Source organism: Sturnira hondurensis, unplaced genomic scaffold (genome assembly GCF_014824575.4).
Source record: "Sturnira hondurensis isolate 20B ecotype Veracruz unplaced genomic scaffold, ASM1482457v3 Scaffold0021778, whole genome shotgun sequence".
NCBI lineage: Eukaryota > Metazoa > Chordata > Mammalia > Chiroptera > Phyllostomidae > Sturnira > Sturnira hondurensis.
Genome location: NW_028094409.1, coordinates 262,309 through 278,574, shown reverse-complemented (window position 1 = coordinate 278,574; position 16,266 = coordinate 262,309). Strand labels below are relative to the sequence as shown.

The following is a 16,266-nucleotide window of genomic DNA, read 5'->3' as shown; positions in this document are numbered from 1 at the left end:
TAACTGCCCCAAGAGAACTATGCCCTGAGCCTTCCTGCTGGCTATCTCCCTACCATCTATAGGCTATTACAGAAAGCAGTATCAGTCATTAGAATTCTGGATCCCAAAGTTAGGTAAAAAGCTTGGCAGGGCCATCCTGCCCCTGAGAGTAGCCTGAGAAAATTCACTGTCCTGCTAGGATGTGGGATGAATTTCGTTAATGCAGTGATTTTCGATCCTTTTTATCTGACGGCACACATAAACTAATTATTAAATTCTGCAGCGCACCAAAAAATATATTATACTTGTTGCCAATCTGACAGAAAAAAGGTGTAACTCTGATTAATTCACACCAGATAGTTATCATTGTGTTGGCTGTTGTCATTTTTTATTTAACAATCTAAGGGAAAAAAAGGTCAGTGGTGCTGACAAAATAGTCTGGTATTGCGTGTTTTAAAAATTCTTTCAGTACACCAGTTAAAAACCACTGGGTTAATGCTCCAAGTTGCTCAGCTCCATCCTAGTCCCTTCAGGTGTCTGCTCAAATACCACATCCTCAGAGAGGTGTTCACTTTAAAGCAGCACACCCCTCATTTGTTCCCTAGCCCTTTATTCTGCCTTATTTTTCTTCAGAGCACTTACCACTACTTGATATTTTTATGTATCATTTTGTCTGTCTTTTCCCTCTTCTAATAGTCTCCATGAAGGCAGTTTTATTCCCAGTGCCAAGTAGAGAATTATTATCAAATATTAGAGTAGTACATGAATAATACTTGACTTTGAAGTTCTTGGAACCAGATTTTTCCAGAAAATCTTTCAGGCAGCTCTCTGGTAATACCCTTTACCCTTTGCTTAATCGTCTTCCACAAGTGGCCACACCATGGTCTATTTTACTTATTGAGTTAGAGCTCCGGTTTTAATTACCTCTCAGATCCCAGAACTTGACTCAGTGACTTCAGAAAATGAGTGACTTTCAGAAAAAGTAGAGTCCTTAATTCTGGACCCCAACATGAATGACATCTAAAGACTGTTAAAGGAGCACTCCTGCTCAGAGAATTGGAATCCTCAATAGGAGTCTTGTGTTCTTCGCTAGAATCCAGAATTCAACACTGAATGAGTGCCCTCAAAAAGAGCATCAAATCCTCACTCTTTATCATCAGCAGACACTGAAATAGCCAGAGTAGGAGGCTACAAGTGACAAAGTTAACATCCAACTCCTGCCTTCAGCAGAGCTGGGGAAAATAATTATTTCTACATAAACAAATAGGTAAAGAAGTAGGTTCAAAACGGCCTGGTGTTATTCTTCTTCATTCTTAACAAAACAGTCAAGAATGAGTCTCAGTAAAGCTCCTTTTAGTTTCCTCTTTAACTACCTAGCTTCCTCAAGGATGAGGCTGATAGTTCTGCCTATAGGAGAGTGACTTAATAATGAAATTCTGATCCCAGACTACCTAAATTTTTACTCTGGTTTTGCTATCTGCTATTAGCTGCGTGACCTTAGGCAAGTCATGTAACCTCTCTGTTGTTGGGACAGGAATATAGGAATAATATTTCTATGTCCTAAATGAGTAAAATGCTCAGAGCAGTGACTAAAACACAGTAGTTGGTAAATGTTGGCTATCATTTTAATGTGTGCCAAACACAGAGATGAATAAATAATGGAACAGAGTACAGAGGTAATGAGGTCATGAGAGTAGGTTAGGTAATTAAGCTATACTCTGCTGTTTCCAGATGTTTGGCTGTCAACTGTCTTCTTTCATCAAGTGGTATTGCACCAAAGACCACAAACTGAAAGGAAATATTAAACTTGACCACTGCTCCATAGAACAGGATTAGATAAAGCTCCCTATTACGGAAAGTGGCATTTTCCGTGGCTTTAGAAAAACAGTGTGGGAACCGGCCAAGGCTAGATGAGTTTACTAGGCACTTAAATCAGGCCCCATCACCTACCTCGAGGTTCAAGATGTCTCAGTGCCAAAGCTTCATACCCACAGCTGGTCTATGAAGACACTGTACCTTAGTCCCCCAGCATTTGTCTATTAAGCTCCCATTCATGCTAGTTAGAAGGCAGTATTAACAGTAAGGGGAGTTGTGCAAAGCCTGTTTCCTTTAGGCTTTCACCACATCAAGGTTTTTTTTTGTTTTTCCTATCAGCATATCTCAGAGATAGTGCATATGCGGTTCCAAACCATCAGGACACAACAAATATCACAATAAACCAATTTTATGGTTTCCCAGTGACTATAAAAGTTACGTTTTCACTACACTGTTAGCTAGAAATGTAATAGCATTATATCTAAAAAATGTAAATTCAACACCTTAATTAAAACCACTTTAAACGCTAAAAGAAAATCATCATCTGAGCCTTCAGTGAGTTTTAGTCTTTTTGCTGATGGAATGTCTTCCCTCAATGTTGATCACTGATGGCAGTTGCTGAAGGTTGTGGCAATCTCTTAAAATAGAACAAAAAATGAAATTTGCTGCATTGATTATTCCTTTCAGAAAGATTTTCTCTGTAGTACGCAATACTGTCTGACAGCATTTTACCCACAGAACTACTTTCAAAATTGGAGTCAGTCCTCTCAAACCCTGCTATTGCTCTATCAATTAAGTTTATGTAATATTCTCAATCCTTTGTCATTTCAACATTCTTCCCAGCAGCTTCACCAGGAGTATACTCCATCAAGAAACAACTTTCCCTGCTGATCCATAAGAAGCAACTCCACATCCATTTAAGTTTTATATGAAATTGAAGAATTCAGTCAGATCTTCAGGGTTCACTTGTCATTCTAGTTCTCCTGCTGTTTCCACCACACCTATAGTTACTTCCTCAAGTGGAGTCTTGATGCTCCTGAAAGTCATCTATAGGGGTTGGAATCAACTTCTTCCAAACTCCTGTTAATGCTGGTATTTGGCCCTCTTCCCATGAATCACAGATGTTCTTAATGGAATCTAGAATTTTAACTCCTTTCCAGAAAATTGTGTTTACTTTTCTCAGATTCATCAGAAGAATCACTATCTATGGTAGCTATAGCCTTACAAAATATTTCTTAAATAATAAGACTTGAAAGTTAAAATTACTCATTGATCCATGCACTGCAGAATGGGTCTGGATTAGCAAGCATGAAAACAGCATTAATCTTGTACATCTCTTGGGTGACTGGGTGCACTGTGAATGATCGGTAACATTTAGAAAGGAATCTTTTTTCTGAACAGCAGGTCTTAACAGTGGGCTTAAAGTATTCGGTATACTGTGTTGTAAAGAGATATGCTGTCATCCAGGCTCCCCCAATTCCTGCCCCTTCCCATTTATAGAGCAAGGGAGAGTAGGTTAACATAATTCTTTTTTTTTTAAGATTTTATTTATTTTTCTTTAGAGGGGAAGGGAAGGAGAGAGGGAGAGAAATATCAATGTATGGTTGCCTCTGGTGTGTCCCATGTCAGGAACTGGCCTGCAACCTAGGCATGTGCCCTGACTGGGAATCGAACCGCAATTGTCTGGTTCGCAGGCCCGTGCTCAATCCACTGAGCTACACCAGCCAGGGCCAACATAATTCTTAAGGACCCTAGAATTTTTACAATGGTAAGTGAGTATGTCATCAGCCGCATAAACCCCTAACAACAGTCAGGCTGTCCTTTGAAGCTTTAAAAGCCAAGCACTGACTTCTCCTTTTGGCATCTTCTTTGATTATTAGGCTGTTTCATCTACCCTGAAAATCTGTTTAGTGTAGCCACCTTCATTATCTTAGCTAAATCTTCTACATAACTTGATGAAGCTTCTACATCAGCACTTGCTGCTTCACCCTGCACATTTAGGTTATGGAGATGGCTTCTTTCCTTGAACCTCACTAACCTCTGTTGGCTTTCAGTGTTTCTTCTGCAGCTTCCACACCTCTCTCAGCCTTCACACAGTTGGTTCTGGATTACGCTCTATCTGGCTTAAGGGAATGCTGCAGTTGGTTTGACCCTCTATCCAGACCACTAAAACTTTCTCCCCATCAACAACAATAAGGCTGTTTTATCTTCTTATCATTCATGTGTTCACTGGAGTACCACTTTTAATCTTCAAAAACTTTTTTGTTGCATCTAGAACTTGGCTAACTAGTGCAGAAGGCTGAGCTTTCAAACACGCCTTCCTCACTGAGTTTAATCATTTGTAGCTTTTGATTGAAAGTAAGAGACATGTGACACTTCCTCTCACTTGAACATTTAAGAGGCCATTGTTTGGTTACTAACTGGCCTAATTTCAATAGGAGAGGGAAAGGGAAGGGAGGGAAAGGGAGATTGCTGCAGCAGTAAGAAAACACAAAACATTTGTTGATTACATTCACCCTCTTACATGGGCACGTTTTGTGATGTCCCACCCCAAACAATTACAATATTAACAAAGATCAGTGATCACAGATCATCATAACAAATATAATAATTTAAAATTTTGAAATATTGGGAGAATTACTAAAATGTAACACACACGATGTGAGCAAATGATGTTGGGAAAATGGCATCAACAGATTTGCTTAAAGCAGGATTACCACAAACCAAAAATTAAAAAACAAAAACAACCCCCCGATATCTGCAAAAAGCCTGATATGAGTTTATATGCCAGACTGCCTGTTATCTGGGGAGTCTCACAGAGCCCCATCTTCCTCCCCAGGGACTGCCTTAGACCAAGGTTTAAGAATCTCACCCTAAGGTTTGGTACCATATTTTGGACTTGAGATCAGAACTTCAAATCCAAAGAAGGAAAGAAGAGCAAACTAAGAAAGAGATTAAAAGGTTTGAGAAGCTTTGCAACAAATTCTTCAAGAATATTTAAGAAAGCCACTAATTTTGAGAAGGGGAAAAGGGATTTCCATAACTTGGTTTGGTACAGTTCACTGGTGTACCAAATATTTAATAATATTAGAAAGAAAGCAAACAAGAAATACATAAGCCCCCTAGTCCTACATGACAGATTTCAGGTTTGTTTCCTTTTGCCTTTGCACTGGAACATGCTGCAGGCTTATCTCTGTGGCCATCTTATCAGGCTGACTGACCCTCTTGAGCAGCAGAGGAGCCTCTTCCTTATCTGCAAACCCCAGTCATAGTAATCCCAGAAACTACCTGAGGACACACAGGGGAAGTCCCATAAGTCCCCAATACAGCAGTCACAAAACATCAGCACACAATCTGGTATTCTGTCCCCTCCACATTTTCATTTAGGGTTTGCTCAAAATTTGGGGGTTGTTGCAAATGGTATGCCATACACGACCCAAAGAAATTCCACACCTGGTATAACCAGGACATTGATGGCTTTAAATTGATAACAGTTAAGAGCTATGTTTTTGTACTTAATGTTCTCCAGGATAAAGAATGAGACACTTGGCCCTGGCTGGTATACCTCAGTGGACGCAGCACAGGCCTGTGAATCAAAGGGTTGCCATTTCAATTCCCAGTCAGGGAATATGCCTGGTTGTGGGCCAGGTCCCTAGTGAAGGGTGCTTGAGAGGCAACCACACACTGATGTTTTCCTCCCTCTTTCTCTTTCCTTCCCCCCCCTCTAAAAATAAATAAATAAAATCTTTAAAAAAAACAACAACAACATAAAAACGGGACACTTGTTTCTAGAAAAAAAGCTAAGAAAAAAACCAAAATTGTACACAACCTTTGTCACAAGAAGTTGCCCAAGCATCAGAGTTCTTAAAAATCTCCTCTGGGACTTCCAGCCAAGATGGAGGCGTAGGTAGACACACAACTATGTGTCTACCAACTGTGCCCCCACACAACCAAAATAAGGAGAACAAAAACTTAGAACACAGACACACAAAAAAATCAAAACTGACAAAAAAATTTAACTGTGCAGAAGGCCAACCACCAAGAAGTTAAAATAGACACATTCATCTAGACTGGTAGGAAGGGCGGAGTGGGGTGGCCTGGCAGAGAGGGGTCACCATAAAATAAAGCGGTGGATTGAGGACCCGGGCACGCAAGATGGCAGCAGGCAGACCCTAGGCTCGCAGGCAGCAGCTAGCAGACCCCGTGCGTGGGGTGGCAGCAGGCAGGCCCAGAGAGGAGTGCAAGGTGGCTAGCTGACCAGGCTGTCCCACATTCGCAAAGCTAAACCAGGTGAAACTGGGGAGCAAGACAGACTGTGTAACCCAGGGTGCCAGAGTGGGGAAATAAAGCCTCAAACACTGACTGAAAACACCTGGGATTGAGGTGCTGGGAGAGACTCCCAGCCTCACAGTAGAGTTGATTGGAGACACCAACAGGCTCCTAGAACGTACACAAGCCCACCCACATAGAAATTAGCACCAGAAGGGCCCAGTTTCCTTGGGGGAAGAGGCAGAAGGAACTGAAATCCAAGAGAGAGCCAGGCAAGTGCTATTGTTCCTTCTCTGACCCTTCTCCCACATACAGCGTCAAAATTCAGCAACTGGGTTGCCCTGCTCTGGTGGACACCTAAGGCTCCATCCTTCACTACATAACAGGCACGTCAAGACAAAAAAAGGGGGGGGGGGCAAACAGAAGAACAGATCAAAGCTTCAGAAATAACACAACTAAGCAACAAAGAGATAGCCAACCTACCAGATGCACAGTTCAAAGCACTGGTGATCAGGATGTTCACAGAATTGGTTGAATGTGGTCATAAATTAGAGGAAAAAATGAAGTCTATGCTAAGTGAAATGAAGGAAAATGTACAGGGAACCAATAGTGATGGGAAGGAAATTGGGACTTAAATCAATGAATGGAGTGGACCACAAGGAAGAAATAAACAACCAAACAAAAAAGGAAGAAGAAACAAGAACTCAAAAAAATGAGGAGAGGCTTAGGAACCTCTAGGACATCTTTAAACGTTCCAACATCCGAATTATAGGGTACCAGAAAGGGAAGAGGAAGAGCAACAAGTGGAAAAATTATTTGAACAAATAATAAAGGAGAACTTCCCCAAGCTGGCAAAGGAAATAGACTTCCAGAAAATCCAGGAAGCTCAGAGTCCCAAAGAAGTTGGACCCAAGAAGGAACACACCAAGGCACATCATAGTTACATTACCCAAGATCAAAATGAAGGAGAGAATCCTAGAAGCAGCAAGAGATAAGGAGATAGTCACCTACAAAGAAGTTCTCATCAGACTGTCAGCTGATTTCTCAAAAGAGAACTTACAAGCAAAAAGGGGCTGGAAAGAAGTATTCCAACTCATGAAAGGCAAGGACCTACACCCAAGATTGCTCTATCCAGCAAAGCTTTCATTTAGAATGCAAGGGCTTCTCAGACAAGGACAAAGTTAAAGGAGTTCATCATCACTAAGCCCTTAGTATATGAAATGTTAAAGGGACTTATCTAAGAAAAAGAAGATAAAAATATGAACAGTAAAATGACAGCAAACTCACAGTTATTAACAACCATACTTAAAACAAAAGCAAAAGCAAACTAAGCAAACAACTAGAACAGCAATAGAACCACAGAAATGGAGATTACACAGAGGTTATCAACAGGGGAGTGGGAGGAGGAGGGAGGGGGAAAGGTACAGAGAATAAGTAGCACAGAGATGGTAGGTAAAAAATACACAGAAGGAGGGCAAGAATAGTAGGGAAGTGAAGAAGCTAAAGAATTTATGACACATTGACATGAACTAAAGGGGGGAATGTGGATGGGTGAGGGTATACAGGGTGGACGGAAATAAAGGGGGGAAAATGGGATGACTGTAATAGCATAATCAATAAAATATATTTTTAAAAAATCTCCACTGGCAGTTTTTCTTTTCTGTTACCTATTTCCATCATCATCTTCATGGACCTCTTTTTAAATCCTATAAAGTTAGAAATTTCTAACTAGAAAACAGTTTCCTAATGCACAGACCACTTATTTCTATACGAAAAAATGAAACAGGCAGAGCAGAGAGAAAAAGTTAACCCCTGTTCCTTAGAAATGATTGTTTTAATAACATCTATTAATTTGGTACCTTTGTAGACTAAGGTATATTTTGAACACATTTTCCTTCTTCTGCTATCAAACCAAAACTTCATCAGTGTGCCTTAGAATGAGTTCCTTGGAAGAACATACATTTTGGAATACTAACCCTCACAGTATTCAATATGATTGATCGATTCTTTCTCTTCAGTGTATTTCTTTTTTTTATTTAAGATTTTATTTATTTATCTTTAGAGGGGAAGGGAAGGAAAGGGGGAGAGAAATATATCAATGTATGGTTCCCTCTCATGCGTTCCCTGCTGGAAACTGGCCTGCAACCCAGGCATGTGCCCTGACTGGGAACCGAACCGCGGTTGTTTGGTTCACAGGCCCACGCTCAATCCACTGAGCTATACCAGCCAGGGCTACTTCTTGTGTAATAAATCAAAACATAGAATTTCCCTCCATTAGCCTGCTTCTCTGAGGCAGAGAAGTCAGCTGGCCAAACAGGCAGACACAACAAGGAAACCCCAAGCAGGTCGAAGTTTTTCAATCAGGGAAAATCCTATTCAAGGGTATGGACCAGCCAGTGTTAGTGAGGGCAGAAAAGACCTGACAGAGAATGCAAAGGAGTATGTAAGGGGAGGGAAATGAGGAACAAATGACTGGTGTGGGTAAAATGAGAAGAGCAGGGAAGGGATAGTAAGGTAAGGGTCAGTGCACCATTTAAAAGTCAGGATATTTGGAGGTAAAACAATTTTGCCTGGTGATCAGAAACATACAATGACTAGACAGGTGGAGGTGGAGCTATATAGGGAGTTTCAGTATCAAAGAGTGGAAAGCAGTTTTTGGAAATCCATAAAGATAACGGTGTACCCCTGGCTGGTGTAGCTCAGTGGATTGAGCACATGCTGCAAACCAAAGATTGCCAAATGGTTCAATTCCCAGTCAGGGCACATGCCAAGGTTGAAAGTCAGGTCCCTGGTGGGGGGCCACGTGACAGGCAAACATGTTGATGTTCCTCTCCCTCTCTTTCTCCCTCCCTTCCCTTCTCTTTAAAAATAAATAAAATCTTAAAAACCTGAACCAGGTGTTAATCATATCCAAGGTCACAAATCAATTAAGTGGTCACAGTGGCAAAGCCAGAATTACCAAGTGTCAGTGCATGCTAAACAGCTAATGAAAATAGCAGGACAGTTAAACCCACTGATTTTCTAGTCCATTAACATTTTTACTTGTTGTTTTCAAGCTGCCTACTTGTGAACAGCTAGATCTTTCTTTTAGAAGTTACAAAATAACCCCCAACCTGCTGAAACTTCCAGTACCCACTTGACACCATACATAGTTATTACACAATTACTGACTATATATTTTCTGTGCTGTACTTTACATACATGTGAACAGCTAAATCTTAACCAAAAGGATGACTTTTGGTTAAGTCATCTGTTGCCCTGTCCCCTATTCACCACCTCCAATTAAAATATAGTCAAATCTCAGTTCTCAAATGTCTCCTCGGCCAAGCCGTTGACGGATAAAATATGTCAGTTGTTTAAAAAACTTCAGTTCTTGACCTGACAACCCTTTCCTGCTGATACTCATATAATCAGTCATATATCTCTCAGGTGACACACAAAGGAGATAATGCATAAGTATAAATCAGTTTACTACCTCATGTTAACATCTCAGGAAACTGCTGTAAATATTTTTGTGGGTTTTTTTGCTTTAGTTGCTGCTTAGTATTATTATTAAATACATGCGTAAGTCACCATAAGCTCTGTTAGTAATAGCAGTAAAGTAAAAAGGAAAGTTGTGAGAACAAGAGAGCATAAAAAAAGAAATAATTGCAAAGTATGACAGAAGTGTTCACGTGTCTGATCTGGATACCAAATATGACATATTGAAAGCAACAATTAGCACAACTTGAAAATATAAAGAGGACATCAAGAGTTCTGATGTTACTCACCAAACAATGATCACAAGCAACTGAAGTGACAGAAAAATTGTTGATTTGGATAAATGGAAGGCAGGGAGCTGGTGATAACACTTCAGAGGCAATGGTATGTGAAAAAAGAGAAGATGCCACATGCTGACCTCCTGAAAGGCACCCCTAAAAAAAGGGATTCATTTAAGGCTAGTAAGGGCTGTGGTTCGATAAATTTAAGAAGTGGCATTCATAGTAATAGAAGTGGCATTCATAGTGTAGTGAGGCATGGGGAGGCTGCCAGTTCTACTAACAAAGTAGCTGCTGATAATTTTGTGACAGAATTCCAAAAATACATAGAAGCTGAGGGATCTGTTCCCCAACAAATGCTCAAATGTGAAGAAACAGGCCTCTACTGGAAAAAAATGCCAAAGAGGACCTATATCACATAGGAGAAGTCAATGCCAGGACACAAGCCAATGAAGGACAGGCTGATGTCACTGTTATATAGGAATCTGAGCGGGGACTTTAAATTGAAGCCTCTATTTGTCTACCAATCCAAACACCCACAAGTTTTCAAGAAAAAGGATGTCATAAAAAAAAAGTTGAATGTGATATGGAGGGCTAATAGCAAAACATGGGTAACCAGACTTTTTTTTTTAATCCTCACCCCAGGATAGGGAGAGAGAGAAATATCCATTGGAGAAAGAAACATCAATTCGTCGCCTCCCATGCCTGGACTGGGGACTGAGCCTAAAACCTAAGTATGTACCTTGACCAGGACTCAAGCTGATAACCTTTGGGTTACGGGATGACACTCCAACTGGCCAGGGCCAGGCAATTTCTTATTGAGTGGATTAATGAAGTGTTTGCCTGAAGTGTGAAGAAATACCTCTGAGGAAAACAACTGCTACTCAGGGCACTTCTTTTTTTTCCCCCTTTCTTTTTTTTAATTTAATTCTTATTCAAGTACAGTTTTCTGTTTTATATTCTCTGCCCCGCCCCTCCAGTGCTCCCCACCTCCCTCCCATTTCCGCCCCCCCACCTTAATTATTGTCCATGTGTCCTTTATACTTATTTATGTGAGTCCTTCCCCTTTTCCCCTATGATTCTCTCCCCTCTTCCCTCTGGACCCTGTCAGCCTGTTCCGTATTTGAGTGTCACTGGTCATATTTTGCTTGCTTGTTTGTTTTGTTGTTTAGATTCCTGTTAAAGGTGAGATCATATGGTATTTGTCTTTCACCACCTGGCTTATTTCACTCAGAATAATGCTCTCCAGTTCCATCCATGATGTTGCAAAAGATAGGAGCTCTTTCTTCCTTTCTGCAGCATAGAATTCCATTGTGTAAATGTACCATAGCTTTTTGATCCAGTCGTTTACCGATGGGCATCTAGGTTACTTCCAACTCTTGGCTATCGTAAATTGTGCTGCTATGAACATCGGGGTGCATAGGTTCTTTTGGATTGGTGTTTCAGGGTTCTTAGGATATACTCCTAATAGTGGAATTGCTGGGTCAAAAGGCACATTCATTTTTAGTTTTCTTAAAAAGTTCCATACTGTTTTCCATAGTGGTTGTACCAGTCTGAATTCCCACCAACAGTGAACTAGGGGTCCCCTTTTCTCCACAACCTCTCCAGCACCTGCTGTTTGTTTCTTTGTTTATGATAGCCATTCTGACTGGTGTAAAGTGGTATCTCAATAAAGTGGTTTTAATTTGCATCTCTCTGATAGCTAGCGATATCGAGCATCTTTTCATGTGTCTCTGGATCCTCTGTATGTCCTCCTTGGAGAAATGTCTGTTCAAGTCCTTTGCCCGTTTTTTAATTGTGTTAGGGCACTTCTTATAATGGACAATGCTCCTGCCCATCCTCCAGGCTTGGAGGCCAAGTTGGTGGAGGTATGCAGCCTCATCACCGTTAGGTTCTTGCCACCTAACACAACCCCTCTCAACCAAGCCCATGGACCAGCAGGTCATTCTAATTTTAAGAAACTACACCACAGCACTTTCGGAGATGTTTTGAAGTGACTTCTGAAATTACTTGAATGCTCAGGGAGGTCTACAAGGAACATTTTAATATACTCACTTGCTTGAGGCTCACAAAGCATTTTTGTGTGTGTGCATTGGCTGGGGGTGGGGTGGGCTGTTATCTTTGAGGACCATGCAATCAGCCTGGAAGAAACTGTGGCCTGAGTCTGTTGATGAGACAGACTTTGAGGAATTTGAGGAAGAGCCTGTGTCTGTTGTAGAGAATATTTGGTTCAGAGGTAGATGGCGATGATTATGTGGAGGAGTTGGTAGAGGACCACAACACTAAGCTGACCACCAAGGAACTTTCAAGACCTTCAGAGGGAGCAGCAACAGACGGCAGCTGAAAAGCTCTCTTCAGAGGAGGAGGAAGGAAGAGGGGATATTCCTACTCCACTAGTCAATGAAATGCTTGGAAAATGGGGGGGGGGGGGGCACAGAATGCAAAGTTTTAGTAAGAAACAGCACCCTAAGAAAAAGTAGCAAACTGCAGTAAACTTGTTCAATGAAAATGCAGTGATGCAGTGTTTCACTGCAGGCAAGCGTTAAAATGCTGGCAAAAATAACATCATTGGATAGGTTTTTAGTGAGACAGAGGCCCAAGTGAGCCTGAAGCAATTTATAGCAGAACAGAGACAAAAACAAAAAAAAAGAGCCCCAGAACCTAATGTTTTTATGGAAGGAGACTCCACTTTTAAAAAATTGTTTGTTTATTTATTTTTATTGTTGTTCAAGTACAATTGTCTCCATTTTCACCCTACCATGGCCCCATGTCCCACCCTCAAACCTACCTTCTTTGGCTTTGTCCATGTGTCCTTTATATATGTTCCTTGATGGACCTTCCCCTATTTTCCCCCATTACCCCTCTCCACCTTCCCCTCTAGTCACTGTCAGTTTGTTCTTTATTTCAATGTTTCTTTTTTAAAATATATTTTATTGATTATTCTATTATGGTTGTCCCATTTCCCCTCCTTTATTCCCCTCCACCCTGCACACCCCCTCCCACCCACATTCCCCCCCTTCAACTATGTCCATGGGTCATATATATAAGTGCTTTGACATCTACATTTCCTATACTATTCTTAAACTCCCCATGAGGAGACTCCCCTACTAAACAGTAACATTCCTCCATCCTTTCTCTCCATATTCAGAGATCAACAGATGTCAGCATTAAAGGTAAGTTCCAGCATGTATGTAAATTTTCATTTTTTGCTATACATTTCATTGCCTTTGTCAAATTTTCATTTATATTCCATATCCCTCCCTTTTAAAAAAAAAAAACCTTTATTTATTTTTAAAGACGGGGAGAGGAAGAGAGACATCAATATACAAGTGAAACATCGATTGGCTGCCTCTTGAACATCCCCAACTGGGGACCTTGCCTACAACCCAGGCATGTGCCCTGACTGAAAATCAAACTTGTGACTTTTCAGTTTGCAGGCGAGCACTCAATCCACTGAGCCACACCATCCAGAGCCTGTTTTGTTTTCAAAGTGTTATAGATTGAACAGTACATTAGGCATGTATTGTATATAAGAAAGGCTAAAACAGGGAACACTTGGGGGTCTGGAATGCATTAATTCAATTTGCATTACATACTGAATTGTAGATAATTCAGATAAGCACAAAAGAATGAAGCAAAGACAAAAAGCCACTCACAATTAGCATAAAGGTATAGGTCTTTCCAGTGTTCCTGCAAATGGCTGAGATAATACTATTTATAACTTTGCAGTCTGTTTTTCTACATTAAATATTAACATTGAAATTGTATGATATTTCAGCATATGGATAACTCCACTCCTTTTCTTGGTATTAAGCACACAGTTGTTTTTAATTATGAGATAAACTATGTATATAATTTCACAAATGTGTTATTATTCAGCTAAACAGTATAAATATTGTGAAGGCTTTTGAAATATATTGACAAATTATTTTCTAGAATAAATAATTTTCACCCCCCCAAGCAATGAACTAGTATTTTCATTTCACCATACAGCAGTTATCATTAGCACAGATCATTGTTAATCGTATACAAACATACCTCAGAGACATTGTGAGTTAAGTTCCAGACCACCACAATAAAGCAAGTGTCTCAATAAAGAGAATCAATCATTTTGCCAGTACAGGATCTTACCTTCAATTTGTAGGAAATATGCACACACACACATTAGTGAGGCACAATAGAACAAGGTACATCTGTAGCTAGAAATAAGGATCAACCAGTTTCATCTGCATTTCTTCCATTAGCAGAGCCAAACATTTTAACCATGTATCTCTCAGATGCATGATGGTCTTTGCCTATTTTATGTAATAGAATGTGATTTACTACAGTCTAAATATAGCTCTAGAAAGGGAGCATCATAGACATACAGGTTTCAGAAATACTTGGCTTCTTAGCAGATTCCAAAGTACCATTCTAAACTTTAACTAGCATGAAACATCTCCTTCCCATTTTATTCCAAGATTCTACACTCTGTCCTTGAACATTAAAGAAGACTCATCTTGCCTTTAACACCAATGAACTTCCAGGCTCAGCCTTTTAACGTTTTATAGAGAATATTATAAGGGAAAGACAGGGAAGGCATCTGAAATCATACAATACTACTGTGCTGGTTGTCAAGGTAAACAGTAGTATCTGTTATAGGTAGACCTTTTTTTAATCTTAAAACTAAGGAATCAGATGAGTGTCTTAGGGCCCAAACAGTAGAAGAGCACAGCCCATAAAATAATAAGAAAACACACTACTTACTGAACATGCTCCGAACTAGGTACTGCACCACAGACATTAATGTCATTCATTTAATACTCACCATCACGCCCAGAATGTTGAATTCTCATTTAACAGATGAGAAAATAGAAGCTCACAGGTAATCACTGGGTTTCTAAAAATATTCAGATGTAAGATTGGAGACCAAGACTGATTACAAAGACCCTCATTTCAGCCACTACACTGGGCTGATCACCAAGATTTAAAAAGGCATTTGATGCTTTAAAACAAAAAAGAGGTTGAGATGGAGTGAACAGACTAAGACTGGCACAACAAGTTGGTAACTGAGGCTGAGTGATGGTTGCACAATGTTCACAACACTGTTCTCACTACTTTTGTACATATCTGAAACTTTGACAAACTAAGAATGTTTGTAAGAAAAATAAAAATGTATGATAATTTTCATCAATAAAAACATTTCTGGCATATTTTTATGGTAAGTTTATTCCAGATTAAGGCTTGATAAACATCTCTGGTTATCTGTGACAATCAGGCTGTGGTTGGAGGGCAAACAAGACTGTTTAGTCTTGCCACTAAGAAATGTGAGGTTAGAAACACCTCACATATACCTTGGGGGGGGGGGGGTGTGCAATAAAAGTTATTACGATTTTGATTAAAACAACTTCTTTTAACATCGGTTTGAGAAAGGGAGAAATAACATGAACATGAATTTGGATTCCCATCCCAGAGGAGTTTAACATAAAAACACAAAAATTCAAGTAAGAGCAGAATTTTCAACAAATACCATCCTCCCAATGCCAACTGGCAAAAGGTGTTGCACAATGACTCTAGAAGAGCAGGAGATAGCCACAAAATGTCAGTAAAAGGAATAAAAAAACAACTCTCAATGTCATCTCCAAACCAGGAGGCAGAAGAATAGAAGTTATGCTGGCTACCAAAGATAGGTTTGCTTGATGGGCACAGGAAACAGCATAAGCAAAAGCAAGACTAGCTACAGAGGCCTAAACTCAGACCAATTTTGATGAATGTAAGCTCTTATCACCAACTGCTTCTCTTGAATGCTCATTATGTGTGTCTCCACACTAAGCATTAAAAACAAAAAGTTTTATTGATTAATTTTACAGAAAAGAGAGAGAGAGAGAAACAAACACTGATGTGAAAGACAAACATCAACTGGTTGCCTCCCTTATGTATGTGCCCCAATCAGGGATCTAACCCACAATCAAGGCATGTGCCCTGACAGGAATTGAACCAGCAACCTTTTGGTTCACAAAACAATTCTCTAACCAACTAAGCCATGCAGCCGGAGCAATGCTAAACATTTTACCTGTATCATCTCATCTGGGGAAGCATGAAGGTTAAGACAACTTAGTGCTACACATGCTTTAAGGATGTTCAATGTGTCCTTTGAGATGGGACCTAAAGTTTAACCAAGGGTTAGCAAATGTAACCACTACAAGAAAGAGGAAAAGGAGGCAGGGGGCGGGGGAGGGGCATTGTGGAAGACTGGCTAGAGTTAAAAATAAAAATGGCTTCAAAGTTCTAAGCCCAGAGAAGAGGCAAGAGAAGTATCACTGAATAAGGTTTTGTAAGCTTCAGAATTAAAACCAAAGTCATAATTTCAAACAATAGCAAAAATGTTCTGCCTATAAAAAAACAAGGAAAATGAAACTGGAGATGTTTGGAAATTCCACAAAATCAGATGGTACAGAAAACAAAT

General features: G+C 40.1%; 1 protein-coding gene across 1 annotated transcript in view; it reads right to left on the bottom strand.

The window, feature by feature from the left end:
- The window catches only part of RAB7A (RAB7A, member RAS oncogene family), a 107,587-nt gene that overhangs the window by 19,433 nt on the left and 71,888 nt on the right, over positions 1–16,266 (bottom strand). The gene's annotated exons all lie outside the window — the stretch shown is intronic.